The 27791-nt window shown below is 36.9% G+C and overlaps 1 pseudogene; it reads left to right on the top strand.

The window, feature by feature from the left end:
• LOC125168112 (ferritin light chain-like) overlaps positions 1-25015 on the top strand; it is a 31203-nt pseudogene extending 6188 nt beyond the window's left edge.
• The last annotated feature ends 2776 nt before the right edge of the window (positions 25016-27791 follow it).

Below are 27791 nucleotides of genomic sequence, written 5' to 3'. Positions count from 1 at the left end.
TTTGTCTGAAATATGTTTTTTCCTTAGGCCGTTATTCATTTCTATCTTGGCCACCAAATAGACTAACATGTTAGGGGACCAATACATAACACTTTTTGATAATATTCAAAAAAAATGTGTACCTGAGCACCCTTGACACCTAAAGCCTGTTTGCATTGTAGCTTTGTTTTCTTAGAAGAGATGATTTTTGCCTGAAATAGCCCTTCACCAATCCCCATTTCTGCCCCCTTCCCCCACAGTAAGCTCTCGCCCTCCCACACCATCCCTATCCTATGTGCCTTTGTATTTACCTCATAGCAGTTAGCATATCAATACAACAATTACTTCTCCACATTTTTCACTCCCTTCCTATACTGTGACTCTTTAATCTCAGGAATTATTTCTAATATACCTTTGTAACCCCAGAAAGCAGTTAATGAGTATATGATAAATTGAAGGGACCTTTATCATAAATAGCAACCACTGAAATAATATTCAACTTATTTTTCTAGTCCTAATCATACTGCCAAATTCTTACCCCAAGAAATCAATCATGAGTAGCACCACTGAATGAGAACTGGAGTATGAAGCTGAGTTGCTCTAAATCATAATATTTCAGAGATTAGAATAAACTTCACCTCAACCCCAAACTAGTTTGATGCTTATTAGACCCCAAAGTCTCCTCCAAATAGACTTTTAACCTGCCATCCATTTTAACTGTGGTTCTCATTTTGGCTGCCACATCTCCTTGATGTGGCAAGTACTTGAATCTTGTAAGTACTTGCACAGCCCTAAACTTAAAAGATCTTTATTTTTAAAAGTTACAACTTCCAGTTGGAAGTAAATTAACTATAGTAAAAAATGTCTGGACAAAATACAAAAAGGCAATTACCTAAAAATTCTGAGAAGTAAGTAGTAAGTACATTGGAAAAGATAACGTCAAGTGACTAGTTTCTAGGAAATCCCCCCCTCCTTTACTTATTACATATTGAATTGTGTCCCTCCAAAAAAATGTCAGGGTCCTAACCCCTAGTACTTAAATGTGACTTTATTTGAATATAGTGTCCTTTCAGTGGTAATCAAGTTAAAATGAAGTCATTAGGGTGGACCTTAATCCAATAGGACTGATATCCTTCTAAAAGAAGAAAATTTGATCACGGAGACATGCACACAGTAAGAATGCCATGTGAAGATCAGAATTATACTGCCACAACCAAGGAGCTTCCAGAATCTAGGAGAGAGGCCTAAAATAGATCCTACCCTAGTGTGGAGGGAATATGGCATCTGGTTCTGCCAACACCCTGATCTCCATTCTAATCTTCAAAGCTGTGACACAAATTTCTGTTTAAATCACTTACTTTATGGTTATTTGTTATAGAAATTCTACAAACTAATATACCATCTTTTCTCTCTCAGCTTTGACCAAAGGATGGCCCCACTTATGGAAAAATTCAGTGAGCACAGAGAGAAAAAATCTCAGGGAATTCCTTTCTGGAAAGAGAACAAGAAAAGCAGATCCTAGAAGCCAAAGAGTGTAGCAGGGGGGCAGCAGGAGGTGAGGGGAGGGAGGAATTCCTGTAGAGAGATGGAAATAGGAATTCTCTAATTCTATGATCTAGCAAAAGTTCTCAGCTCACCCCTGATTCATGTGTTACATGCACAACAGAAACCCAGATCACAGCTAAGGTTAAAAGCTGAATAGTACAAAACACAATTTACTTGCTGAAATAAGCCCTGAGTGGCATGTACAGAATTTAGTCAAAACACAGAAGGCTTTGAAAATTGAACTGACATTGGAAATCCTGCCCACAAAAAGCGATAAACCTATGTTGGCTATAGGTTGATTGCCTCAAAAATTTAAGATGGTTGGGCTGGGGAGGTAGAAATCAACATGATCTGGAGAACTAAAAAACTCATGATGTGACATTCAAAATATTACAATAAAAAGTTACCCAACATGTAACTACAAAAATTTGATCAACTCTCAGTGGAAAAGACCTGCAATTACAATCCCAAAATGACCTAGATGTTGAAATCATCAACCAAGTACTTTAAAGCAGCCTTAGTAACTATGCTTGTGAAATGTTACCAGATACAGGAGTGAAAAGTAAAATAAATGTTACATGTTTGCATAATATTTTTATCCTAAGTTATTTAAAAGATTTTTTTTGATGAAAACAAACCCCACACTTTTTCTGGTGAGGTTTTTCAATGTATATAGCTATAATATGGCTGACCACTCTAAAATACAGGGAGAAGGATAGGGGTGGCTGGCTCAGCTGGTTAAGCCCCTGACTCTTAGTTTCAACTCAGGTCATGATCTTGCAGTCATGGGATCAAGCCCCTCATCAGGCTCTGTGCTGGGCAGGGAGCCTGCTTGGAATTCTCTCTCTCCCTACCCTCCCTTGTGCATCCTCTCAAAATAAATTTAAAAAAATAAGTAAATAAGATAGAGAAGGATAAAGGGGCCTATGCTACTATAAGATTCTATATTTCATTTAAATAAAATACTAACTCTATATAGACTCTGAAACATTAGTTGTGCATATTTTATTTCCTAGCATAACTGGTTAAATATGTGAAGCAATAGAGCCAGAGGTTAAAATGCTACACTGAGGGGCACCTGGGTGGCGCAGTCGGTTAAGCGTCCGACTTCAGCCAGGTCACGATCTCGCGGTCAGTGAGTTCGAGCCCCGCGTCGGGCTCTGGGCTGATGGCTCAGAGCCTGGAGCCTGTTTCCGATTCTGTGTCTCCCTCTCTCTCTGCCCCTCCCCCGTTCATGCTCTGTCTCTCTCTGACCCAAAAATAAATAAAAAATGTTGAAAAAAAAATTTAAAAAAAAATGCTACACTGAAAAATACTGGAATAACCAAAAGAAGGGGGGAAACGCAGAATAGGAACATCAAAGGGAAGAAATGCTAAAATAATGCTTCTAAAGTCTAGCCATATCATTAACTACATTAAATAGAAAAGGTCTAAACATACCAATTAAAGACGTGTCTGGTTGGATTAAAAACATTATATCCATTCCACAAGAAATCCACTTCAAATAAGATATAAATAGATTAAAAGTAAAAGGAGAGAAAATTCAGCCCTAGATAAAAGCTGGGGTGATTATAGTAATAAAAATAGAGTTCAAAATAAAAAAATAAAGGGGGACTTAATGAGAAAATAAGTCTATTCACAAAGACATAATTAGCTTAAATGTGTATTACCTCAAAAATAAGCTTCAAGATACATCTTTAAAAAATGGATAGCAGTGGTAGAATTAACTCACAACTATATGTGCAGAATCCAACAATGCTCTCTCAATAAAAAATACAGCAAAAAGAACAAAAAGCAACAAGGATATAGGAGATTTTAGCAGTGTTATTCACTGACTTGACCCTATTGACATTTTATAGAATATTTCACCAAACAGCCAAATGCACATTTTCAAGGACACATAAACATTCACCATCATAAAAACAAGCCATAAAACAAATCTTAATAAATTTGAATAATTACTGTTCTAGGAAAGTGTGTTCTCTAACAGAATTAAACTGAAAATCTTCAAAATAACACCTGAATCAAAGAGGAAGTCTCAATTAAAAACCATTTTGAATTAAATGAAAATACAACATCCTAAAATTCAGGGGATATAGCCAAATCAGTGCTTAGAAGGATATTTATAGCATTAAATTTATGTATTAAAGAAAAAAAAGGTATCAAGTAGTTGTTCTACCTTAATCTGCCAAAGAAAAACCTTAATAAACCAGAAAAATAAAAGTACAAGGAAATAGGGGAAAAATAAAATTGAAAACACAAAAAAGGGGGACAAATGAAACCTAAAACTGATTCATGGAAAAGGAAATTGACATTCAGCCAAATCAATACAAAAAAAAAAAAGAAACAAAAATTACAAATATCAGGAATTAAAAAGGAATCATAACTATAGATTCTACAGTCATTCAAAGTATAGTAAAAGTAGACTAAGAAAATACTACAAAAATACACCAAATTTGACAACTCAGTAAAACATAAGCTCCTTGAAATACACAACTCCCCAAATTCAAGCCAACTAGATAACCTGAGTAGTATGTATATTGGAAACTATGAAACTGATGAAAGAAACCATAGGTCTAAATAAATACAGTGCCATCATCTTCATGAACTGGAACACTTGATACTTCTGGGTAGACCATATTCACCAAGTTGATTTCTACATTTAATAAAATCCTACTACAACAACAACAACAACGTTTAGATATTGACAAGTAAATTCAAAAATTTATATAGAAAAGCAAAAACACTAGAACAGTCAAAACTCCACAGAGAACAAAGGTGGAGAACACATACTAATTTAAAAACTTACTGAAAAGCTACAATGATCAATAGTGCTATATTGGCAAAAACATACATGGTTCAGTTTAATAGTCTAGAAATTCACCCACACAAATAAAAATTGAAGAGAAGCTCACAAGCAATTCAATGGGGGGGGGGGGGGGGGGGAATAACTTTCTCAAAAAATAAATAAGGTGAGAATAAATCTATATAGGCAAAAAACAGGAAAACAAAAACAGGAAAAAAACTTCAATCCACAACTCCAAGTTCATGGTAAACCAAAATTTAAAACCTGTAACTGTGAAACTTCCAGAAATTCTTTGTGATCTTGAGTTAGGTGAAGTATTCTTAGATACATTAAAATCGTGATTCCTTAAAAAAAAAAAAAAAAAAAAAAAAAGGATAAATTTAACTTCATCAAAACTGAAAGTTATGCTCTGTGTAAGACACTGTCAAGAGAATAATAGGAATAAGCCATGAAAGTGGGAGAAAATATTTGCAAGTCACATCTGACCATGGATCTAGAATTGAAGAACTTTCCAAACTCAGTAAGGAAAAAAAAAAATGGGCAAAAAACTTGCACAGATACTTCCACCTAAGAAGAAATACAGATGGCAAATAAGTACATAGAAAGAAGCTCAACATTAGTCATTAAATAAATGCAAATTAAAACAAGACTGGACTACATACCTACTAGAAAGATTTAAAAAAAAAAAAAAAAAAAAAAAAGGTTAGTGTAATACAGAGCTACCAGAACATAGTTTCAGTGAAAACGAAGTGGTAATTTCACTTTAGAAAATGGTTTGTCAATTTCCTATAATGTTAAACATATATAACTTTATGACATGGTGATTACTCTTCCACATATTTACCCAAGAGAAATTAAAACAGTGGTCACATCAAAACCTGTATTCAGAAATGTATCAGAAAATTTTAAGACTTCCTGTTTCCCTGATGCTTCAACATCCCCCAGAAAAGGTTGTGAGCATTCCACCCAGGCAACCAGGTAACACCAGGATAAGACTTGTCCTTGCTGCCACAAGTTCCTCTTCTTGCCCTCCCCTGGCTATTACCTAGTGACAGTCAAGTGCACCAATCAATTCCCTCATACCTTTGCTGGGAATTCCACCCTGAGCCCCAGTAGAGGCATTTGTCCCTGGGTCCTCAACACTCTCAGTTTCCCACTTGATTGGCTCAACCCATTCCCTAGAAGCTCCTCTGTATGGCCCCCTCTATCCCCTCTTCTAGGACCTAGGAGTAAAGTAAGCCCTTGATTTTCATATGCCAGGAGTTTAATTTCTGTGATCATGTTAGAATGACCCTTAAAGGCCACATGAGGGGGCCTTATTGCCCCATTTACAATACAAGAAGTTTATAGCAACTTTCTTCAATCAGTCAAAACTGAAAACAACCCTGTTATCTTTCAGTTGGTGAATGAACACATCAACAATAAAAAGAAATGGACACAACAGCATAGATACATCTGAACTATATTGAGAGAAGCCCGAATCAAAAAGCCTTACACGATAGGCTATTCATTTACAAAACATTCTGGACAAGGTAAAACTGCACAGACAGAACAGATCATTATTGCCAGGGGTTGAGGCAGGAAGAAATGTTTAGTCAATAGGAGTGGCATGAAGAAATAATTTGGGGTAGTAAGATTCTTCTGTATCTTGATGGTAATAAAGACTGTCCTTTTGTTATAATTCTTATAACCGAATACCAAAAAGAATTAACTCTATTGTGTATTAGTTTTTACAGTAAGTTTTTAAAAGCATTTTAAAGTTAAGATTTCTGGAGTTTTCTATTGCTCTCAGAAGATGGGTAAAGTATGGAACTACTAGGATGCCAACAATTGGGCTCTCTAAATATTTATGACCTAATGAAAAGACAAATATATTAAGACCCATAAAATAGGTTTTTCTTTTCTAGGTTTTGACAGCAATTTTATTTTGTAGATTAATACTGTTCTTCCCTATCTTAACTCCATTTGGTAAGCCAGGTGGCAAATTCTAGAGCTGTAAACTCTTGGGCTCTTATCTAAAAGCATAATGTTAAAAACAAAAAATACTATTGAGATATTGTGATATGTAAAAAATACATATTTGATCACTTATTTGACAGATATAGTTCTTAAATATGTATTTCATCACTCAGATGACAAAAAGATAATCCTCCTATATGTTTTGTCTTTGTCCATAGTTCCTGGTTCACAGCTCCAATGACCATTGGAATTTCCTATGATAAGAGCATGAAGTTGTCTTTTGCTAGGTTACAGAGGTGACTTTCGAACCTCACCTAAAGGCAGAAACTGGTTGCTGGGAGGACCCACGATGTGATTAGGGGGTAGAACTTTTAGCCCTACCCCTACCCCCAGAGAGAGATTAGACTTAGTCAATCATGATTATGTAAGGAATCCTCCATAAAACAGGAAAGGAGGTGGTTCAAAAGAGCTTCCAGAGGTTGGTGAACATACAGAGATGCTGGGAGAGTGGTATTCCTGGAAAGGGCATGGAAGCTCCACACACTTTCCCCGTATCTTGCCCCATGTATCCCTTCATCTGGCTGTCGATTCATATCTTATTATGTCCCTTAATAAACTGGTAAAGGTAAGTAAGCATTTCAAGTTCTGTGAGCTGCTCTAGCAAATTAATAGAATCCAAGGAAGAGGAAGTTGGAACCTCCAATTTGCAGCCAGTTGGTCAAAAGCACACATAACAACTTGCAGCTTTTAACTTCTGAGGTAGGAGATAGAGGGAAGTCTTGTAAGACTGAGTCCTTAGCTTGTGGAATCTGATGCTAACTCCTGGTAGATAATTCAACTCAATTCTGATACTAACAGACTCCTAGCTGGTGTTTGAGAATTACTTTGTATTGAGGAGGAAAACCCTCCTTACCTTCAGGCTGGAATTGGAAGAAAAACTTATAGGAGTCCAGCTCTATTTCTGAATGAAAGTGTTTTCTTCTTATTCATTCAAAGCTCTAAAGAATTCCCAACTGCTTTCTCTTTTTTCCTAATTAGTACTGTTTTAGCAAAAGCACCAAAAAGAGGAATGGTGAGTTTCATTTGCTCAAAAGATGAGTCCATTTTCACCCTCCTGTTCCCTTGACATGAAAAGGACAAAGTGGACAGATATGTAGACTCCTTGTACAAAACAAATTCAAGCAGTCTTATTTTAAAAGTTAAAAGGAAGATAGCCACCATCAATTATTTAAGGTATCCAGCTGTTTGCCTTCAACTAACAGCTTGCAAAGTGTTTCCTACAATTAGTGTTTCCTATTGTGTATTATAATTATCTTATTTGGATAAAAGTATCTTAAAAGTATCTCTATTGGGATGGCAAAAATAGAATAAATTGTGATTCTGGCTCTGATGTTTCCTAGTTCTCCAGTATTTCGATATTGAGCTGAAGAGCCTTAAAATGTGATGAATGGATGTAAATAAGAAAATCATTTGCACAGTCTGAAAGTTGAAGTCAAAATGTGCACTCTATCACATAAAGATGGAAGAAAGTTAGAAAATACCTGTTTGTTTTGTTATCTGATCATACAGCAATAGGATACTGTACTATGCAGAACTTACATTTTGACTTGCCATAAAATTTCTCCCTAATGGCAATAGACCACATAGTTCAACGGAGAATAGGCTACATGGTCAATATTTATTAAAACTTACTTTCTCCGTATCTATATACAGTGATAATGATGGATATATAAGATGAGGCCACTTGTACTCCAGTAAAACCCTGACATGTGGCTATCAATGGAGTCAAACAACAAAAACAAAAACCCTTGGGTAAAATATAGGCCTCCATTAACACAAAGCTAATGAAATGCAAGATTTATCTAAATCCATCTGTTCTGGCTGTAGTTTGGCACCTCTGATAATTTTCTGTTGCAATTTAAATATCAGAGGGGTTTCAAAGAAGCAGGGATTCCAAGAATATGGTAGTTTAGGGGCCAGGCAGTAGGGGGTGAATTTCAGCGTGAGCCACAGAGAATGGGTCCAGAGACTACTAGGACCCTAACTTCTTTACCACTTTTGAGGAAGGGGATTGCTGAATGCCTGAGGTTTCCCCACAGGATTTCACCTTCCTGTCCATGTTCCCCCCAACCACCCCGCCCTCCACCACCATGTAACTTTAGCCTACCACCCGCACCCTCTATCTGCCTTGTCTGAGGTCAGGAGCTGGGCAAAGGATTGGTGCCAGTTGCCAACTGTGATATTCAAGTTCACATTATTACTATGTTTTCTTATATTTGGAAGACTAAAGGAATGCAAGCTTTTTGAGACACAAATCTTATAAGTACATAATGCCTAGAAGCTATTGTGGAGATCTTAAACTTCCACGTAAGAACGCCAAATTTTAATCTTCAGAGAACCTACCATGCTGTACTAAGCACTATAGAGGAATTCAAAATCTAGCAGAGAAGAAGATCCTCAAATAATTACACACATATCTTACTGAAATATAGTTGTGACAGTGCTAAAACACAGTGTGTAATGCTTGGTTTCATCCCCTGTCACAATGTGGATCTTTCTCATATATAGTCAGTCTAAACCCATAAAGCACCTGCAGCTGGGGGAGGGGGGAGGGAATCTTATGGCTTCAGATATTTTCCAACACCTGTCTTATAAAAGCATAAATGTCCCATGGGTTCAATCGTAGGTATTTGAACACTCCTTCAAGCCTCACTTTTATTTGAGAGCAGATTGCTGCTGTTGAGCAACTATAGCAGGCGATGAAAATATACTCTCTAGCTCTTATGGGCTCCTTCTAAGTTTATTCTTGGAAATGCCTCTCTGCCCCATATAAAATAAAAATGCAGTCTTCTGTTCCAAATAACCTCAGAAATACTGTATTACTCCAATCCTGTAAAGTCTACTATGATCTAGTTTGAGAGTTCATCTAACCCCTAGACTCAGAAGTAAAAAGCCCTCCTCCTAAAAGAAAAAAAAAAAGTCTGACAGCTGGGATTTCATTCGAGTTTCTGAATGTGTGCCTAAAGCACATGAGCCCTGGCACATCCACAGAATATCAATATAGCCATTAAATCCAAGAGCTAAAAATTCCACATAGCAACACAGAAAAGGAACCTTCCCAGAGAACATAAGCTCCACAAACACAGGGCTTTGCTAAATTGCTCCCTGAGTTTTGCAAATAAGACTCTCTGAACTCCAGAACTTTTTTTTAAACACCATCAGTGACTATCTGAATTTCTTTCTTTTCCTTCAGGCATACCAACACATTGAGACAGTGTTACAGTCAACACATCTGCTCAACCAAGGGAAAAACAGCAATTCAGAAAGACATACCTAACCAAAGGAAATGGCATTTTTACGTAATTACCCATGGTTTTGTAATGGTGTAAGTTTTATGATATCCATCTTATAGATTTATATTGCTACATGTCATTTTGAATTATTGGTAGATTAATAAAACCACAATACCAGATTTAAGTGGAAGGTTTATGAAAAGTGTTTATGACAGGATCAGTCAGGCTTCAGGCAGGATTAAACTTAAACTTTACGGTTTGGGATTGAATTGCTTAATGAACCAATCAGCACTTTATTTTCTGCCTTCAGCCATACATTTTTTAAAATGATTCTCAACCATTAATCATCAGGTTAGACTCCCACAGGTACTAAATATAAACACATGTGAAACCTAACCCCTCATGAAGGAAGAAAGATCTCAACTTTGTATCTCAAAGGAAAAAAAAGATGGGAGAAAAACATCAGCCTAACTCATTGAACATGTTTGTGTGATTAGAAGCATCATTTTTTCTATGATAAACTTTTAGGACCAAAAACTCAAATTTGGTCACGAGAATGTTCATATCCCCAAAGATAAAATTTGAGTTGCTAGTTGCTCTCTTTAAGGCAGATCAAAAGCAATTAGTAAGATATTCCCTAATCGGCATTTTTAAAAGTACATTGATGGTTTCTGGCAATTGAAGAGCCCAAATGGTAGAAAGGAAGAACACTTTTATTACAAGTACTGGAAGACCTAGCAAAAGTTTTTAAAAGTACTTAGCATACTAAAGAACTTATTAGCCTCCAGAATTCAGAATAGAGGGGGAGTAAGAATAGTTTTTCAACATCTTAAAGAATAATACATGGGGATGACAGAACTATGACATGACTTCTCATTATATGAATTTCAACAAACAATGGGATAAATATTCTAAAGTATGCTGAGGATTCCTTTTAAAGAAACATTTCACAGCAAAACCTTCCTATGTGAAAATGTTTAGCCTATTCCACAGTTGGCTAAACCATTCCTTAAATATTTCAAATGCCGCATGTAGAAAATCATAATTCTCAAAAATTAAAATGTTATAAATCTCAAATAAATATCTTGTAATTAATGGGATGTTTTATTTGTAGAGCATTTTACTTTTATCAGTGGCTTCACTATACCCTATAGTTTTATTGTCACAAAAGAGGAGAGAAATCTCAAGGTGAAGTGATTCATCCAAGGCCCCAAAGAGAGTAAGTGGCAGAACTGATATTTGAGCATATTTTTGGACTAGAAAATCTAGCGGGACTTGTACTATATTCAATATCCCCTACTGTATAGAGCTTAGATTTGTTACTTGAGAAGTTATGCTTAGCCTCAGTCACTAAGTAAATGAATATATACTTTACCTACCTGTATCTTTAGGTGTTAAAAGAATGCTGGCTTGGGAGTCAAAACAATAAACAAACTCAGATCCTATTACTATAATTTACTCCTTATGGGCAACTCATTTTGCCTTTCTAAACTTCTGTTTCTGCAAATATAAGAAAAATCCATGAAATGTAATAAACTTAATGTGCTCTGAGTCTAATGAGTAAGTGTTAAAGATGCTAGAAAAGGACTAAAATCTTAAACCTACATTATTTGTATCTAATTCATCTCCACCTCTTCAAAAGCATCTAATACCACACTTAGTTTACAAATGGTACTTAAATGCTTCTAAGCATGCCAATTTCCACACACAAAAGCATCTAAGCTATTTAATTCTATCAAACAGCTACATGTTTTGAATAACAGTTGAATCCAATTACCATTTTGTTTGAACTACCAATATGAATGTACTGACTACAGTCAATAACATATGTTCTAGTAACAAAAAAGTTGTTCACTTATTTAAAATGTATTAAGAGGCAGAAGGGAAAATCTAGGCCATTCTGAAACTTTAACAATTTTGCTATGGGAGCATTTGTTAAAACACCACCCACCAAAAACTAAAGTCAAAATATGAACCCAAGGTATAAAAATATGAAAACATGAATTCAAGAAGATCTAGAAAGCTGAGGAACAAAAAAATTTGTAACATCCATAGTAGAAAATATTTAAGGGTTTATGTTGTATCAGGCAATCTGCTGAGCCAGTTTCAATCATTATCTCATTAATTCTGTGGGAGTATTATTATAGTTCCTATTTCACAGCTGATGTTTACAGAGCTAAAATGGTTTGTTTATGGCACACAGCTCAAGGACAGAGTTGATGATACCCATTTCTATTCATCACACACTAAAAGAGATGATTCCTTCCCCCTTGCTGTCCCCATTCCTCTACCTCTGAAATACCTTGGTTTTACACCCCAACCTTCTCTTCTGAAGAAATTGTTGTATTGTTATATCCTATCCTAGTAAATACCCCCATTACATGCAAGATGTGCATACCCTCATTATATACTACATATATATGCCCAGTGTATTATATACTGGATGTATGTTGGATATATACCAGGTGTTTATGCTAGGGGTATGTGTGTGTCCAGTATTATCAGCATTTTTCATACCTCTTTTCTTCATAAAAGATGAGCAGCGTGATAAAAATAAGATTGGCCTTGCCTCAGTCGATATAAATATCCTCATCCCACCAGGCTTTAGGAGAAAAGTAGATGGTGACTCATCATTCTTTAATGAACTGAATACTTAAGTCCCATTTATTAAGTTACACTGTAAGCCAGACACATGACCAATCCACTTATAGGGAAAGTCTGCATAGACCCATCTATTATCCACACTTGCATTCAATTCCTCAAACTGGGAAACCTCTTCCTTACCTGAAGGCCCTTGACTCTGCTGGAAGCCTCTCCAACATCTAGACCTTACTTTAAATATTGCAGCCTCAGAAAAGGTCCTCCCTGACCTTGCCACCTAAAGAATTTCTCGAGGCGCCTGGGTGGCTCAGTCGGTTGAGCGTCCGACTTCGGCTCAGGTCATGATCTCGCGGTCCGTGAGTTCGAGCCCCGCGTCGGGCTCTGTGCTGACAGCTCAGAGCCTGGAGCCTGTTTCAGATTCTGTGTCTCCCTCTCTCTCTGACCCTCCCCCATTCATGCTCTCTGTCTCAAAAATAAACGTTAAAAAAAAATTTTTTTTTAAATAAATAAATAAAAATTTCTCCAATTATTTTCACTTTGAATAATGTTTATTCTCATTGTAACCTTTTAGTTTGGAATTGCTTCAGATATTCACCTCTTCACTTTTTATTGTCCTAGAAGAGATCCTGAAGGACTAAATTAAACATGCTGAACACAATCTCATTCCCAAACAGTCCCAACACTCCGTATTGAACACCTTTTCCATTCATCAGTGTCTCCTCTCTCCTCTTTCCCCCTAGTTCCTGGTTACAATCAATCTGTAGTCTGTCTCTATGGGTCTACCTATTCTGGATATTTTATATAAAAAACAATCATACAACATGTGACTTCTCTTGCCTAGCTTCTTTCACTTAGCATCATGTTTTGGAGGTTCATCCATGTTGCAGTATGCATCAGTACTTTCTTCATTTTATAAATATTCCATTATATGGGTGTACCACATCTGTTTATTTAACCACGGATAGACATTTGTGCTGTTTCTGTTGTTTGGCTATTGTTATTTTTTTTAAATGTGTTAGAGACACATATTTAAGTATTTCCAGGTTCACTTCTAGAATATCTAGATTTTGCTTTAAAATACCTCAGCCAAAAAAACCCAAAAGTGGATATATATGAAACAAGATGGAAAAGGAGTACAGAGTGGTTAATTACATGACGCTTTCTACATTTATGTGTGATTGAACAACTCCATAATTAAGAGTTTTTTGAAGCTTGGAAAAAGAATATCTAAATTAGACTCTTATTTTTATAAGATTTATATTCTACTAGTATACCTCTCTTCCTTACTTCCCTCAAAAAATGTCACATGAAGAATGACTGCCATTGCTGTATAGTGGAGGAGAGTAGTCAGGTAAGTGAATAAAATGCTGACTAGAGTCTGTTGGGGAAATAGACTTAAAAACAAAATTTCCTTCCCGCCCATAAAATCCCTCCCAAAAGCAAAAAAGAAAGGAATTGAAATTGAATAATCATTAAGCCAGAATGTGATATGCATTACAGGCAATACACTAAGATTGTAAAGACACATAGAAATTTCACACTCCATATAGTCAAGCACATACAACCCACTGAAAGAGAAACAACTAGTCTTCAAAAGGATTTGACCCAACCATTTGGACACATAGTTCATCCCCAGTTCACTTGGTATTGGGATGACCATCTGCATTAGCTAACTGGCTCTATCTGAAGGAAAAATTAACTTCTCATTAGTTTATGAAAAGATGTAGTTTTACAATTTGGAGGAAGTGACCCACCAAAGTTACTCCTACTACCTCACAGAGCCTGGGAGATAGGAGCAATATCCCCCTTGATTATATTTCAAAGATAATTCCCAGGTCTTGGCTGGACACCTCCTTAGTTTTTAAAAGTTTTACATACTTTTTTAAATTTAAATCCAAGTTAGTTAACAAATAGTATAGTAATGATTTCAGGAACAGAATTTAGTGATTCATCACTTATACATTTAATACACAGTACTCATCTCAACAAGTGCCCTCCTTAATGCCCATCACCCATTTAGCTCATCCCACACTCACCTCCCCTCCAGCAACGCTGTTTGTTCTCTATATTTGAGTCTCAGGGTTTGCTTCCCTCTCTGTTTTTAGCTTATTTTTCCTTCTCTTCCCCTAGGTTTGTGTGTTCTGTTTCTTAAATTCCACATGAGTGAAATCAATATATTTGCCTTTCTCTGATTAAATTATCTCACTTGGCATCATACATTCTGGTTCCAACATTGTTGCAAATGGCACGATTTCATTCTTTTTGATCACCAGGTAATATTCCATTGTATATGAATACCACATCTTTATCCATCGATTGACGAATGGATATTTGGCTCTATCTATAAAATTTGACTATTGTCGGTATTGCTACTATAAATACTGGGGTGAATGTGCCCCTTCAAATCAGCATTTTTGTATCCCTTGGATAAATATCTAGTAGTGTAATTGCTGGATCATAGGGTAATTCTCATTTTTTGAGGAAACTCCATATTCTTTCCCAGGTGGTCGCATCAGTTTAACATTCCCACCAGCAGTGCAAAAGGGTTCCCTTTCTCTGCATCTTCGCCAACATGTTTTTTCCTGAGTTGTTGATGTTAACCATTCTGACAGGTGTGAGGTGGTATCTCTTTGTGGTTTTGATTTGTATTTCCCTGATGATGAGTGATGGTGAGCATTTTTTTTCATGTGTCTATTAGCCATCTGGATGTCTTTGGAAAAGTGTCTATTCATGTCTTTTTCCCATTTCTTAACTGGATTATTTGGGGGGTTTTGTGGAGGGGGTAGAGTTTGATAAGTTCTTTATAGATTTTTGGATACTAACCCTTTATTTGACATATGTCATTTGCAAATATTCTCTCATTCCATTGGTTGCCTTTTAGTTTTACTGGTTATTTCCTTTGCTGTGCAGAAGCTTTTTAATTTTGAGTTACCAACAGTCTTTTTGTTTGCTTCCCTTGCCTCCAGAGTCCTGTCAAGTAAAAAGTTGCTGTGGCCGAGGTCAGGAAGGTTGTTGCTGGTTTTCTCCTCTAGGATTTTGATGGCTTCTTGTCTTATGTTTAGGTCTTTCATTCATTTTGTTTTTGTATATGGTATAAGGAAGTAGTCCAGGTTCATTCTTCTACATGTTGCTGTCCAGTTTTCCCAATACCATTTGCTGAAGAGACAGTCTTTTTTCCATTAGATATCCTTTCCTATTTTGTCAAAGATTAGTTGGCCATATGTTTGTGGTCCATTTTTGGGTTCTCTATTCCACTGATCTAGTTATCCAGTTTTATGCCAGTACTATACTGTCTTGATGATTACAATTTTTAATACAGCTTGAAGTCCAGAATTGTGATGCCTCCATCTTTGGTTTTCTTTTTAAGGATTACTTTGGCTATTGGGGGTCTTTTGTGGTTCCATACAAATTTTAGGATTTTTTGTTCTAGCTCTGTGAAGAATGTTGGTGTCATTTTGATAGGTATTGCATTGAATGCGTAGATTGTTTTGGGTAGATTGCTTTGGGTAGTATTGACATTTTAACAGTATTTGTTCTTCCAATCCATTAGCATGGAACGTTTTTCCATTTCTTTGTGTCTTCAACTTCTTTCATAAGCTTTCTATAATTTTCAGTGCATAGATCTTTTATCTCTTTGGTTAGATTTATTCCTAGGTAATTTAGGGTTTTCAGTAGAACTTTACATACACTTCAAAGTGATAAAGAATGAACTTATAAGTTTTCTAAAGTAAACATTTTAGGAAAAGGAGGAAGGGAGAGCTCTTACTTTCAAACAAGGAGAATTAAGCCTATTCTTTTTCATTTGTATTTGCCACTATAACCCTTTGTAGAAAAAGACCTATCACAGCTTATCTCATTGTAAATCACCACTAGAGTGCTTTCTCTCCAAAATGTGCATTGTCAGCTTATGTTAAAAGACAATGTTCAAGAGTAAGAAGATAAATCTGTAGTTTACATGACATGCATGTGACAAAGTGCAATGAAGCAGATCTTCTCAAATTTTAACATACATTTGAATCACCTGGGATGTCTGGGATGAGGCCTGAGATTCTGTACTTCTAAAAAGCTGAGGTTGATGTACCACACATTAAGTGTCAAGGCTCTAGGTCAGTTATTCTTCAAGCTGAGTCTCTAAACCAGCAGCATCAGCTTCACCTGCTAACTTAGAAATACAAATTCCTAGGCCTAGTTCCAGACTACAGATTCAGAAACTATTCTGAAAGCCCTTTGTATCAATGCTATAATGTGATAACTTCTGCTATAGATTGATGATTCTCATATTTAGATGTACACTGGAATCACCAGCGAAGTTATAAAAAAGAGAAAAAAGAAAAAATCCTGACCCCTGTGTCTATTCCCAAGAAATTGATTTAACTGGCATGGAGCAAAGCCCTAAGAATTTTAACATTTCCCCAGTGATTCTAATATGCAGAAAAATTTGAGAACCACTGAACAAGAATCTAAGTTCTACAAAAGCCAGAATCTTTTGGTCATTGCTGAATCCCAAGTGCCTAGGAACAATGGCACTAATTGACATCCCATAAATATTTACTGAATGAATAAAAGGATGAGCAGAAAACCCCCAAGCTACTCTAAAAACAGTTTGCTTGATGATATACAGAGAAAATATCACATTTGTCATCTTTCTCTAATAGGAAATCTGTTTTCAGCTCAGAATATAATGTAGACACGATCTTTCCCAACAAGATATATTTGAATACCCCATTCACCACAGCAATGTTTTAGGGCCAAAAAACAGACTCCATGTTTGCAGTTTTGAAAAATGAACAAAACCTTAGAACATGAGAACTAAATATAGCTATTAAATATAAAAAAGAAAGCATCAGCTTGTCAAGTTGTAGAGAATACTGAAGGAAACATAATGCTATAATATAGAAACAAAGGCTTGGGACCTGAAACTTTGAATTGCTTTGTAGAGCAGGATAGGATTGTAGATCAAACAAAACAATCTTTTGGCCACCCTAATTAAAAGTTCCTGAGTGGAAAAAAATATTGACGTGGAAACCCCATAGCATAGTATTCATAGTTGTATGTAAGCATGTGCATAGGCAAACTATGTAAAAAAAATATTTTAATGTTTATTTTTGAGGAGGGGGGCAGAGGGAGGGAGGGGGAGGAGTAGAGGAGGGGCAGAGAGAGAAGGAGACACAGAATCTGAAGCAGGCTCCAGGCTCTGAGGTGTCAGCACAGAGCCCATCGTGGAGCTAGAATTCACAAACCATGAGATCATGACCTAAGCTGGAACCAGACACTTAACCAACTAAGCCACCCAGGTGCCCCAAGGCAAACTATTTTATAGGGAAGACTCCATCATACTCCATCTCAAAACAGATTATTACTCCAACATTAACTTTTCACTACATTGTATGTAAAGAATACATGTCAATATTTGTCGGGATACCACAAAAAGCAGGCAAGAAATAGCATACTTTCAAAACAGTCATTTGTTGATTTCAAACCTCTCTGCATAACTCACCACTCTATGTACTGTCCCATCAAGCCATTACAGAATGTGAGCCATTGAATTAAAAGAGCTCCTCTTCCAAATCACAATTTCATGTAGAATGTCTAATATTCAAACCAACAAAGAGTTAACTTTTAGAAGGCTTACTCCATGTTCCCATAATGCTCACAGAATAAAACCTGCCCAAATACAGGGAATCAGCTGTTGAGACCCAGATATTAAGCACAGGAAGTTAATCTCAGAGAAATCAGTGCATTGGGAACAGAAATGAGAAACAGGGACTCATTCTCTTGAAATAGATTTTAAAATGGCACATTGTATTTTGAGGAACCTCCACACTGTTTTCCAGAGTGGCATGCCAACAGTGCAAGAGGGTTCCCATTTCTCCACATCCTCTCCAGCATCTATAGTCTCCTGATTTGTTCATTTTATCCACTCTGACTGGCATGAGGTGTTATCTCCGTGTGGTTTTCACTCTTATGTGGATCCTGAGAAAGCTACAAGACCATGGGGGAGGGGAAGGGGAAAAAAAAGTTACAGAGAGGGAAGGAGGCAAACCATAAGAGACTCTTAAAAACTGAGAATAAACTGAGGGTTGATGGGGAATGGGAGGGTGGGGAAAGTAGCTGATGGGCATTGAGGAGGGCACCTGTTGGGATGTACACTGGGTATTGTATGGAGACCAATTTGACAATAAATTCCATATTTTAAAAAAAGTCAAATTCCAGGTCTTAGGATTAAGGAATAAAATCAGTAAAATAAGCCAAGATAAAAATGCTTAACTACTACACTTACATTTCCTGAATTTCTCTTTATTAAGGGCTCATCATTCCCAAGGCTAAAGAATGTAGAGACTGAAATTTCCATTTAAAGGTAAGTGGTCCACCTGTGAGGGCCATGCAAAAATAGGAAACCACACAACATATTATCATTTCCATAACTTCAGGGTCTTATAAAATAGAAAAAAGAGATCCAAAAGGATCTTTAAGGGAAAATTAAGTTGAACAAAACTGGAGGCTGTAAATGGTTCACTGTAAATATATGAGAATTCCTTATACACAGAGGTAATATACTATTTTATCTAAGGCTCAATATTAGGAAAATCCAAAACAACCAGTTACTTTGTCTTGTTTTTCCAAGAAAATAAGCACTTGGGTTTGTTCCCTCCACTTATTGCTACCTTTTGAATGGAGTTTTCTTTGACTTTCTTCATAACTTGATTTACAAAGACTAAATGTGAAGAAGTCACAACTTCTACAATACCCTGAATTTAAAAAAACCTATTACAAATAGGTTTATTTTTATTATTTGTTATAGATTTCTTATTACAAATAACAAGGAGGTTATTATATGTGTTCTTTGATTCAGAAAGGAAATTCAAATCCAGAGGTTCTGTTTGGAAAAATATGGCCCGACAAAAGCACTTTGTAAATGAGCAGCTATATTTGGCAGCCAAGCATCCAAATCAGATTATGGAATAATAGAATGGATTTCCAAGAGAAGCAGAGAGGGAGCAAGATCTGAGTTATCACTGTAGGAAGAGGTTTTCTACACTTGGCCTGATTCAGTGCACCCTCTTTGGTGTGGGAGCCTCCCCGTAAGGGGTGGCCAGCATCCAGAGAACAGAATCTAAGTGCTGGTTGCAGCATAAGCAAGTTACTTGACATTCTGTAGAGTGCTCATGGATATAACAGCAATTCAACCTGTAATATGTGAAAACTGAAAGAATGGAATATTTAAGTTCATCTTTAAAAAACACGTATTTCCAGGGGCGCCTGGGTGGCTCAGTCGGTTGGGCGTCCGACTTCGGCTCAGGTCCTGATCTCGCAGTCCGTGAGTTCAGGCCCCGCATCAGGCTCTGTGCTGACAGCTCGGAGCCTGGAACCTGTTTCAGATTCTGTGTCTCCCTCTCTCTCTGACCTTCCCCTATTCATGCTCTGTCTCTCTCTGTCTCAAGAATGAATAAACGTTAAAAAAAATTTTTTTAAATAAATAAAAAAACACAAATTTCTTATTCAGAGATATAGTACACAGGTACAATTTTATACACTCCCAAGAGAGAAAGGATATGGGCATAAGTAACAATCCTGCCCTATGTGTTATTGGCCCCCACCCCAGCCCCTACTTCCCATCTCCAGGAACAGTCTTAACTATAAAAGTAGGGAAAGTTAACATGTTAATACCAGACTCTGAAGAATTCTGCCTATATGCCATAAACTTTTAAACAATTCTACTGAAAAAGTTTCAAATACACCAAGTGAAATGTAAAACCTGTTGCAGATATATTTCCTACCTGTTCATTCTTTATCTTTACTCTAGATAGTGATGTGCCAGCTTAAAAGACACCACCACCACCTGTATGTATTTCCTAGCCACCCACTCTTCCAGCCAAGAGTGGCAATATAACCAGTTCCAGGCAATAGATTAAAGCAGAAGCCCACTAGGGATTTCTGGAAAAGTCTTGTTTTTCTGAGAGAGGTTTTGCCCCTTCCACCCTGACTCCTCCTTTTATGGGCAAGAGTGTATTTTTGTGACTGCCGTGGCCTCAGCCCTAAAGTCTTTGAGTGGCACATAATATAGACAGTTCCAGTTCTTCAAATTATGCCACAAACTATTAGAAACAATTCTGATAAAGTTTTCAATACAGAAAGAAAACATAGCAGGGAAAACTTCCCAACATTGAATTTGGCAATGATTAATCTTGTATATGACACCCAGGAGCACAAGCAAAATAGGTAAATTAGACTTCAAAGTTTTTTGTGCTTCAAAGGATACTATCAAGGGAGCGGAAAGGCCATACACAGAATATTTAAAAATCATATCTGATAAAGAGTATTAAGAATAAAGTACTCCCACAATTCAAATTGGAAAACAATCCAATTTTTAAAAAGGGCAAAAGACTTGGATATATATTTCTCCAAAGATGATATATAAATGGCCAATAAAAACATGGAAAGATGCTTAAAACATTGATCATTAGGACACTGAAAATCAAATCAAATATCACCCATTAAAATGGCTATTGTCAAAACAAGTGTTGATAAGAATGTAGAGAAATTATAACCCTCTTGTTGGCAAGGATGTAAAATGGCAAGGCCACTAAAAAAAACAGTACTGAGATTCTAAAAAAAAAAAAAAAAAAAAAAAGCCTGGAATTACCATATAATCCACTAATTTCATTCTGGGCATGTATCTCAAAGAAATGAATCAGGGACTCAGGCAGATATTTGTATACCAGTGTTCATAGAAACATTCACAAAAACCAAGAAGTAGAAACAACCCCATCCATGTCTATCAACAGATGGATAAGGAAAATGTGATGTATACATAAATGATATACCTACCATAGGATCTTAAAAATGAAATTGACACCTGTTAAAACATGAACCTTGAAGACTACAAATAAGCCAGACACAAAAGGATAAATATTATAGGATACTACTTAGGAGATGTATAGAAGAATCAAATTCTTAAAGACAAAGTAGAATAGTGGTTACCAGAGTCTGGAAGAAAGGGGAAATGAGAAGTTACTAATGGGTATAGAGTTTTAGTTTAGGATAATGAAAATGTTCTGGAGATGAACAGTTGTGATAGCTGCACAATAATGTGAATATACTTAATCTGATAAGAGTTTAATACATTTTGGATATTAACTTCTACAACTCAACAACAAAAAGTCTGATTTAAAAAGTAGGCAGAGGACATAGAGATTTTCCAAAGAAGACCTACAGAAGGCCAATAGTCACATAAAAAGGTATTCAACATCACTAATCAGGGAAATGCAAATCAAAACCACAAAGGGACATCACCTTAACCCTATTAGAAGGGCTTTTATCAAGAAGATAAGAACTAACATGTTGGCAAGCATGCTGAGAAAAGGGAACACTCATACACTGTTGGCAGAATGTAAATTGGTATAGCCACTGTAGAAAATGATATGGAGGTTCTCCCCAAAAGAAAAACTAGAACTACCATATGATCTATCAATTCTACCACTCAGCTTTTAGCCAAAGAAAACAAAAACACTAATTTGAAAAGATATAGGCACCCCTATGTTCACTGCAGCATTATTCAGAACAGCCAAGATATGGAAAGAATCTAAGTGCCCACTGATGAATGGATAAATATGTGGAACATACACATTAATAGTACTTAGGCATAAAGACCATCTCACTATTTCTGACAACATGGATGGACTGAAGCTAAATGAAGTAAAGTCATACAAAGGCAAATACTGTATGGTCTCACTTAAGTGAAATAGAACAAAAAACTCACAGATACAGAAAACAGAATAGTAGCTTCCAGGGGTCAAGGGGGTTTGGGGTGGATGAGATGGGTGACAAGGAGTCAAGAGATATCAACTTCCAGTTACAAAATAAGTCATGGGGATGTAATGTACTGCAAGGTGACTACAGTCAATACTGTATTGCATACTTAGAAGCTGCTAAAAGTCAACCATAAAAATTCCCATCCAGACAAAAATTGTAATTATATATGATTATAGATCATAATTAGACTTATTTTGATAATAATTTCCCAATGTATACAAATGTCAAATTATGTTTTAACACTAATATCAGGTGTACATGCTAATTATACTTCAATAAAACTGGTTAAAATGGTAAATTTTATGTTATGTATATTTTGCCACATTAATTTTTTTTTGTTAGTGTCAGACCTTAGTAACCACATAAATAACCAAATTCCATTCTTATTCATGCCCAGGGTCAATGAAAGCTGCAGCAAGCTAGCCTTTTTTTTTTTTTTCCTTAACATTTATTTTGAGCAGGAAAGGGACATAGAGAAAGAGCGAGAGAGGGAATCCCAATCTCTGAGCTGACAATGCAGAGCCTGATATGGGACTTGATCCTATGAAATGTGAGATCATGACCTGAGCTGAAATCAAGAGTCCGACACTTAACCAACTGAGCCAGCCAGACACCCCAAGCTAGCCTCTTAGATTCATGTGGCTTAAATATTGGGTTTTAATGAATACTGGACTCTGTCTCCTATTCACTCTGAATATGGTTATTAGGCAACTTTTGGCTCTGGCTTTACATATCAGAGGCAGCTTCACTGTGGATAGATCAATAAATAAGGAATGACAATTATAAAAGTATATCAACTTTGTTGGGTAAAGATGAAACTACTATAAATTCAATAGCCCAAAAATATGTAGTTAAAGAGGACAATTACTGGACTTCAAAAGCACTGTTCCTTTGGAGTCATGTTGATGAAGAAATTAATGAACACTACAGCATTATAAAAATGGACTTCTGTCTTACTAGCATATCAGGAACCATAGTAGCATGAAAAAAGAAAAGGTAAAGGGAGAGAGATTGGTTGATTAAACATGAGGAAAAAAAGATTTCCTTAGAACAAAGCAAAAAGTCTAGAAAGATACTAAAGGAAAAGTAATATTGAAGGCATACGGGCAGACATAAAACATCAACATGCACCAACCCTATCTCAAGAGATGCTATCAGAAAAAGGGAATGGGAGCCTGGGTGGCTCAGTCAGTTAAGCATCTAGCTCTGGATTTCAGCTGAGGTCATCATCTCATAGCTTCAGGAGTTTGAGCCCCTACATCCGGCTCTGTACTCACAGTGCAGAGTCTGCTTGGGATTCTCCCCTCTCCCTCTTTCCAGCCACAACTCACACACTCTCTCTCAAAATAAATTAACTTAAAATAAAAAAAGAAAAATGGGAGATTTAGTTGTTTCCATATCAGAGATAGTAACTCACAACCAAAAACATTTATCAGGGGGTGACAGGTAGAAGCTCAGCAAAAAGATTAGTCACACGCCTCCAAGTTTGTGAGAGCTAAAAAAAATAATAAAAAAAAATAAGTTACAGAAAGTATAAACACATTTGAAAGAAGAACATTGAAAGGATCAGTATAAAATTTTCAAAGAGGGGCACTTGGGTGGCTCAGTCCATTAAGTATGTGACTCTTGATTTCAACTCTCGTGATCTCATGGTTTGTGAGTTTGAGCCCCAAATGGGGCTATGCACTGACAGTGCAGAGCTTATTTTGGATTCTCTGTCTTCTTCCCCCACTTGGGCTCATGCTCTCTCAAACTTTAAAAAAAATATTTAAAAGAATTATAGGGTGTGCTTTTAGATTATGAACTTCCTCTTGGAAAATGTACAGGGGCTCAGGAATTTAGAAGTCTAATAAAAGGCACACAAGGAGAAATAATAAGAACAGTAAGAGAGGATAATAAATTGGGTCCAAGTATGACTTAGATATTGGTCTAATGGGAGACCATCTTTTGATGGGATTGGTCCAACTCAGGGTGGTGAGGTTTGTTTGAATAGATCCTTTTGGCAGACATAAAACCCTTTAATTTCATATTTTGTAGGAGAGACCCCAGAAATGAAAATCTAAAAATTTTAGGAAAAGATACAGAAGAAGATGGCAACAGAGTAGGAGTACCCTAGGCTTGCCTTGTCCCATGAACACAACTAAATAAGTATCAAATAATCCTAAATGTCCCAGAAATAGACCTGAAGACTGACAGAACTGCATAACTAAAGGAAAAGAGGCCACAATGAAGAAAGAAGGAAACCAATGTGATTTAGGGGAGAAATGGATCACAGATGCTGCAGAAAAGAGCCATGGTCTGGAGAAGGAGTTGCGGGGGGGGGGGGGGGGGGGGGGTGAACGCAAAGGAACATACAAGGGAATGCATACGGCAAACATTTCCCCAGAGCCATTGGCTTGGAAAATGAGAGGGGCTGCATTTTATGAGTTCTTTCAACAAGTGGAAGTTAACGTCTGACATTTTAAAGGTCAGCAGGCTGCACTAGGATAGAACCCCGAGGGCAGTGCCCTGCTCCAGGAGAAAAGACAGGCAAAAACTGGAGGGCAGATAGCATGGAGGGCAAAAACTGGAGGGCACACAGTGGGGAGAGTATTCACTCTTCTCAGAGCATGTCCCTGAGAGCAGCATTCTCTGGGAACAAAAGAGCTGGCCACCACCATCTGCCCCTCAGCATAAATACAGGGTCACCTGCAAGAAGCAGTACAGCATTAACATTAGCTGCCTAACTTGCCTATACCAAGCTCCACACCCACTGGATTGGGATTGCCCTTCTCAGCAAGCTTGCCTCAGTCCCAGCATGGCAGCTCCCCTACCCAGAAGGCCGGCATAAACCTCTGCCCACACCACATCTCCTGACCAGATTGCTCTTCAGGGCCTCAGACCTGGTGGAGGTGTGACAAGTCTCTTTTCACAAGCATATCAGAGCACACCTGGCCATATTCAGACCAGGAAACAAACACTCCAAGGACAGCCTCTGCAGAAGACTGGCCTGAAGGATAGAGCAGCCAGAGTATATTAGCAGTGTGCATGCAATATACACCAGAGACACTCCCTGAAGCACCAGACCCTGGGCACTACATGGTCTCTTCTTCATAAGGCTATTACTTTCAGAAGAAGAGATAAGTAGCTTTTCACACACACACACACACACACACACACACACACACACACACACACACACGGCAGAGGCTTAAAATGCTAACACGGAGGAATTCGGATTAAATGAAAGAACAAGACAAGGCCACAGCCCCAGAGACCAAAAGGAAATGGATGTAAGTAACCTGCCTGATGGACAACTTAAAGTAACAATCATACAATCATAAGGATACTCACTGGGCTTGAGAAAAGACTACAAAACAGAGAGACCCTTACCACCAGAGATAAGAGTTAAAAAAAGAACCATATGAAGAATGCAGTAAACAAGATAGAAATAGGCTTGATGTAATGAACAGCAGGCTAGAACAAGCAGAGGAACAAATTAGCGATCTAGAAGACAAAATAATGGAAAGCAATCAAGCTGGACAAAAAAGAATTATGCAACATGAGAATAGATTTCAGGAACTCAGTGACTCGAAACATATTTGTGTCATAGGAGTCCTGGAGAAGACAGAGAAAGAAGGGGGCAGAAAATTTAGTTGAGGAAATAGCTGAAAATTTCCCTAACCTGGGGAAGGAGACAGACATCCAGATCCAGAAGGCACTCCCATCAAAAATCAACAAAAACAGGGGCGCCTGGGTGGCGCGGTCAGTTAGGCGTCCGACTTCAGCCAGGTCATGATCTCGCGGTCCGTGAGTTCGAGCCCCGCGTCAGGATCTGGGCTGATGGCTCAGAGCCTGAAGCCTGTTTCCGATTCTGTGTCTCCCTCTCTCTCTCTGCCCCTCACCCGTTCATGCTCTGTCTCTCTCTGTCCCAAATATAAATAAACGTTGAAAAAAAAATTTAAAAAAAATCAACAAAAACAGGCCAACAACAAGACATATTATAATTAAACTTGCTTAATGGTGATTAAAAAAATCTTAAAAGGAGAAACAAAAAAGAAGTCCTTAATTTACAAGGGAAAACCCATAAGGCTAGCTAGAGATTTCTCAACAGAAATTTGGCCAGCTAGTAGAGTGGCATGATATACTCCAAGTGCTGAATAGGAAAAATCTACAGCCAAGAATACTCTATCCAGTAAGGTTATCATTAAGAATAAGTGGAATAAAAGAGTTCATGACCACTAAACCAGCCCCACAAGAAATATTAAAGAGAACTCTGCATGCAAAGGTGAGACCAAAAGTGACAAAGACAACAAAGGATCAAAGAAAATCTCCAGAAACAATGGTAAAACTAGTAATAGAATGGCACTAAATACATATATTTACTTTGAAGGTACTTGGACTAAATGCCCCAAAAGACAGAGTGTCAGAATGGATCAAGTAAACAAGGCCCATCTATCTATATGCTGTCTACAAGAGACTCATTTTAGACCTAAAGACACCAGTAGACTAAAAGTGAGGGGTTGGAGAAACATTTATCAGGGAAATGAATGTCTAAGGAAAGCCAGAGTACCAATACTTATATCAGACAAGCTAGAATTTAAAACAAAGACTAACAAGAGACAAAGAAGGGTGCTATATAATCAAGGGGACAATTTAAGAAGAAGATAGAACAATTGTAAATATTTATGCACCCAACATGACTCAAATATATAAAACAGTTAACAAAGCAATTAATCGATAATACAAGAATAGTAGGGGGCTTAACACCACACTTACATCAACGAACAGAATCTAACCAGAAAATAAGCAAGGAAACAATGGCATTGAATGACACCAGATCAAATGGACTTAATAGATATATTCAAAACATTCCATCCTAAAACAGCAGAATACGCACTCAAGTGCACATGGAACATTCTCCAAAACAGATCACATATTAGGCCACAAAACCATTCTCAACAAATACAACAAGACTGAAGTCCTATCATGACCCTTTCCTGAAGACAATGTTATGAAACCAGAAGTCAATCACAAGAAAAAAAATCTGAAAAGTCCAAAAATACATGGAGGTTAAACAATAACATTTAGTGACAACATGCTACTAAAACAATGAATGGGTCAACCAGGAAATAAAGGAAGAAATGATAAAAGTACATGGAGACAAGTAAGAATGAAATGGTTCAAAACCTTTGGGATAAAGCAAAAGCAGTCCTAAGAAGGAGGTATATAGCAATACAGACATAGCTCAAGAAGCAAGAAAAATACCAAACAATCTAACCTCATACCTGAAGAAGTTAGAAAAAGAACAAAACCAAAAGCCAGCATAAGGAAGGAAATAACAGCATTTAGAGCACAAATGATATGGAAACTAAAAAAAAATTTTATATATACACACACACATATATATACTCACACACACACTATATCTATAGATAGATCTATATATCTATAGATAGATAGATATATGTATGTATAAGAGAGAGAGATGAAACCAGGATGTGATTCTTTGAAAAAAAATTAAATGATAAATTTCTAGCCAGACTTATCAAAAAGAAAAGAGAAAGGATCCAAATAAATAAAATCACAAATGTGAGAGAATAGCAACCAACACCATGGATGTGAACAAGAGAATATTATGAAAAACTATATGCCAACAAATTGGACAACATAGAAGAAATGGCTAAGTTCCTAGGAATAAATTACCAAAACTAAAACAGGAAGAAATAGAAAACCTGAACAGACCAATTAGCAGCAAAGAAATTGAATCAGTAATCAAAAACTCCCAACAAAAGTACAAGACTAAATGGTTCACA

The sequence above is a fragment of the Prionailurus viverrinus genome, chromosome B3 (genome assembly GCF_022837055.1).
Source record: "Prionailurus viverrinus isolate Anna chromosome B3, UM_Priviv_1.0, whole genome shotgun sequence".
Taxonomy (NCBI): Eukaryota; Metazoa; Chordata; class Mammalia; order Carnivora; family Felidae; genus Prionailurus; species Prionailurus viverrinus.
This window is presented reverse-complemented; position numbering and strand designations above follow the sequence as displayed.